This window comes from Myotis myotis, unplaced genomic scaffold, assembly GCF_014108235.1.
Source record: "Myotis myotis isolate mMyoMyo1 unplaced genomic scaffold, mMyoMyo1.p scaffold_m19_p_6, whole genome shotgun sequence".
Taxonomy (NCBI): domain Eukaryota; kingdom Metazoa; phylum Chordata; class Mammalia; order Chiroptera; family Vespertilionidae; genus Myotis; species Myotis myotis.
Genome location: NW_023416368.1, coordinates 72,713,121 through 72,717,883, shown reverse-complemented (window position 1 = coordinate 72,717,883; position 4,763 = coordinate 72,713,121). Strand labels below are relative to the sequence as shown.

General features: G+C 36.0%; 1 non-coding gene across 1 annotated transcript; it reads left to right on the top strand.

Moving 5' to 3' along the window:
* Positions 1-4,404: 4,404 nt before the first annotated feature.
* LOC118659419 lies at positions 4,405-4,509 on the top strand. The gene has a single exon (XR_004968547.1). It is a non-coding gene; the product is annotated as a U6 spliceosomal RNA (small nuclear RNA).
* Positions 4,510-4,763: the final 254 nt, after the last annotated feature.

Here is a 4,763-nt window from a genome sequence, read left to right as displayed (position 1 = left end):
ATATCCCCAGTGGGGGATGTGCAGGAGGCAGCTGATCGATGTTTCTCTCTCATCGATGTTTCTGGCTCTCTATCTCTCTCCCTTCCTCTCTGTAAAAAAATCAATAAAATATATTTAAAAAAAAAAAAAAAAAAAAGAACTAGAAAAGGAGGGTTTCAGGAAGGATGTTGAACTTGGCATATGATGCAGCCCAAGAAACTAGTTTTTTTCCTATCTTCACTCAGGCTTTTTTGAAATCTACCTTTTCCACTTGGGTCTGAGTTCTTTGAGGCTAGAAAGTCACAGTAGTGCTAGAGGCTTTTATATTGTCTCTGACCAAGTATTCCCTTACTCAGCGTAAAATCTGAGCTCTGCTGAAACCCACGGGAGTATTTATGGTGCATTGCAATTCAGTCCTGTCTACACCTTCCTCCCCTACCAAGGGCTGTGCTGTTCCAAGCTCAGAACACACCATACAGCTGGGTACTGCTAGTACATTCATCCCATATACAACCAACACCTATATTTTCTAAGATACAGATTTTTTTTTTTAAGAAAAGGAAAGGTAAATGGAAAAATGCTTTAAAAGTTTGAGTCCTCCAAATTTATCTACAGGATTTTTCCTGTTACATTCTGTTAAAACTAACACTCTCTAATTTCATTTGTTCTGCTTTCCCATCTGGAAAACTTGTATCCCCTTCCCCAGATTTACCTATTTGTCCTTCCAAGTCTTCTCAGATGCTTTTCCCTCCAGCACAACTTTCCTAATTCTTGCAGGTGAAAATCTTGTCATTCTATCTCCCTCACTAACTAACACAGACTTTGGCCACGAGCAGTTTCTCAATAAATGCAATTGGGTTATTTTAGCCTTGGTTCAGTTTCTACATAAGCATATAGAAAAGTGCTTTACTTTTGCATTTTTTAAAAATATACCCAGATCTTTCAGGTGTACAAAAGTTACAAATCAGAATACATTCGTTATTTTTTAAAATATTAATACAGATTTAATCTATGTATTATTCTAGATGTAAACTCATCTCTAGATTCTAACTTTAAATATTTGGATAAATTACTGCTTTAATATAGTTTTATTTTTTAAATATGTTTTTATTGGTTTTAGGGAGAGAGGGAGAGAGAAACATTGATCAGTTGCACCTCAACCAGGAATCGAATCTGCAGCCTGGGCATTGCCCTGACTAGGAATTGAGCCAGCGACCTTTTGGTGCATGGAACAACACTCAACCAACTGAGCCACACCAGCCAGGGCGGTTGTTTTTGTTTTGTTTTGTTTTTAAGAATTTAAATCATTGATCTTGTTACTTTTCCAAATTAATATTTTCCATTTTTTTACATTATTACTATGGTGTTCAATAAGAATAAACTTGTTCAGAAGCCTTGATATTTAAAATAATAACCTGTTTATTCTAACTGGAGTCTGTTTTTCTGTGTTTAAAGTGAACTTTGTCTTAAAGATCACTATTAATAATATACTGCCTGCAGCCTCTTTTCAAGCATCTATAAGTGAACATGTCCTCTTTGGGAAGCCATCCTATGGAAATAGTCCAAAATAGAGGAAAGGTAGGATATACACCTTAATTACATCATTGTTTTTAATTAAAGAAAAAAAGGTGGAAATACCTGGAAAGCCAAGAACTTGGGTCTTTTGTAACAACCAACACATATTTGAGAACATACTATATACCAGACACTATGCCAAGCACTGGTGAAGTACAGCAAAACACATCCTCATGATGTATTATTATGAAGCCTTGATGTTTATAAATAGTATGGAAAAACAGTTATAAATACTGGTAAATATTGAAAAGGATATTAAATTATACACATAGACACATATTACAATTACTATGTAAAACAGCAAAAACCTATTACTGGAAAGAAGAGATTGGAATAAAATGTGCCAAGATATTATGGTAATGAGTTTTTTTATTTCTTCTTTCAGCTATTATTAAGGATCATACATTTTAGGTAGAATAAAATAAATTCATCGAAAGGTAAATGGTGTCCTTAATTTAACTAGTATAGTTTCCCCTCAGAACGTTCCCATGTATTTTTATTCAAAATTTGTTTTCTTTTTAAAAGACACTTGGTTGATCTGTTAAATCATATCTGGACAAATGTTTTGTTTGCAGGCTCAGAAGAGTGGATTGCTTTATTTTATTTTTGTCTAATCGAATTAAAGGCCCACAGGAGAAAGATACCAAATCTTTGCTGAGGAAATTTTCATTTGTTAAAAAGAAAAAAAAATGGCTTTCTTCTTGGCATGGTTGGACAGGGAGGTTGGATTTAATTTAGAATGATTAATGAGATTTTGTCAGGCTCCTTGACTGGACTACCACTGCAGTTTGTCAGTGCCGCAACCTGGGGAACCCGGACGCCACTCTGTCGCCCCAAACCACTCTCCAGGGAAAAAATTAACTGGCAGGACTAGTGCCAGGTACATGTCAATGGCATTGTCTCTGAGATATTGACAGCTTAAAAGTCTGAATCAGAAATATGTGGGTTTGGGGGACACACATACCTCCCATGTTGTGTTCAGTCTCTTTACAAGCGGTTAACCGCTTTTGAAATAGTTAAGTTGTTGATGTTTTTCCAAAGGGAACTAAAGACAAAATCTTTACCAAGTCCCTCCTCCCTAATTTATTTTAAAAACTAAACAAAGTAACTTTAGGATATCAAATGACTTTCTGTTGTTTGTTTTTCTTAAAGAATTAAGATGAAGCTTTTCTTAAAAAATGAAATCATTTTTCACTTTTGAAAACGCTTTTTGAACCATTAGCATGACCTAATTTTATAATCGATTTTCAAATTCAGCTATAAGTTTCTGAACTGATTTAATATACCGCCTTTTTTACTTACTCATGTACTTAGTTTAAAAATAATCAATGATATGAATAGCAGCCTGAGAGAGCACAGAGAAGTGAAGGGGCCTAGAAAAGCTGACCGAAGCTGCTGCTCTTATTGAGAGAAGAATAAAAGGAGGAAAATAAAGCAGCTGTGTATATACCAGCACGACTGTCCCCATGACATAGCCCAGTTGGGAGTTTCTTCCAAAGCGAATGTCATTTTCAATCCTGAAGCCATCAACTGGTATATTGCATTTCTAAAATTCTGAGAAATTATATAGACTATTTTCAATGTGTATGCATTTAACATGATTACAACTTAGGTGCCGCAATAAATATTCCTTCCCCCCACCCCCCCAAAAAAATATAATGAAGGAAATTGTGTTCATGAAGGAATTCACAGTTAATTTTATTTCACTTTGGAGATTTCTGTCCCTTAACCTGGGAACAAAGAAAAGAATACATAGTATTTTCCAAAATGCCGTCTAAGAAAGATTATGGCCATTGTCACATTAAAAAGCCAGAGAAAAAAATTCTTGAACGAGGCCCAGCTCCTGTTGGAATAGGTGAACTCCGAGGCCCTGTAACAGCTCTCCTAGGGGAGCATTTATTGGCGTGTTGAAGTGGTGTTGGTTCTGGGTCTTATTGGCCTCAGAAACCTGGTTTTGTCAACACACCTCAAGCAAATGTATTTTTCATAGCATTGATTTTTTGAAATCCAGAACTAAAGGAAATGTTACAGCAATAATTTACGCATGTGATCGTTCTCTTCCTTCAGCAGCCTACAGAAAGTTGACTAATGATTTTGAAATCAAAGCAAGGGAAGTTGCCTGAATCAAATGCTATGTTTCGTATCAGACTGAGAGAACCAAATGCATCTCTGTCTCAATAGAGATGATTTTGCATATTTAAAATCTCATAGCCAAAGTCACTTTTTAATAAGTTTTGCCAGTATTTGCTTCCATGTTTCTCCTTATTTTATACTGTTAAATTAAACAATGTTTGCTCTGCCCCTCACCAGTTGCCTCCCATTGTCATTGATTCAGAATGTTTCTAATATTTTCAATTATTATTACATTGATGTATTTAAAACCTTTATGTAGCCTATCACATTACAAGCATGGCCTGCTCTCCTAAAGTCATTCTGAAGAATTTTGTGCTTTTCTCGCTGTTTAAGGAAAATCTCATGTCTTACATAATCAAGTTCACGATAGCTCCCAAATATCTATAGCATGACCTAAATTTAGAGCATTATTTTACATTATGGTGAAGTTTTAATTTAAATATTCAGCCTGGCAGGTTTGACTCAGTGTTTGAGCACCGACCTATGCACCAAGAGGTCACAGATTCAGTTCCCAGTCAGGACACATGCCCAGGTTGGGGGCTCGATCCCCAGTAGGAAGCATGCAGGAGGCAGCCAATCAATGTTTCTCTCTCACATGTGTTTCTATCTCTCTCCCTCACCCTCTCTCTCTCTATGAAAAATAAAACTTAAAAAAAAAATCAATAAAAATATATTTTTTAAAAATATGCAAACAAACATTTAAAGATGGCTCATTTTGTACTTGCTTGGGCAGCACATATACTAAAATTGGAACTATACAGATACTAGCATGGCCCCTGCAACAAGGATGATTCCCAAATTTGTGAAGTGTTCCATTTAAAAAAATAAAAGATGGCTCACTTTATGCAAGGAGGGAATTAACCAGGTGCTGTGAAAGAGACAAAAATAAAGAAAACTGTTTCCTGTCGTCCAGGGCTTCAGTGGGAGGAAGGCAACCATAATCACATTCAGCTCTATAATGCTCTCTATATATCACCACAAGGTAGCCACGAAGGTCTGGAGAAGTTGCGTGTCTTGGTCACATGACCACTTATAGAGATTAAGAGAGGCAGAGCCCCAGGTACATTTGGTATATC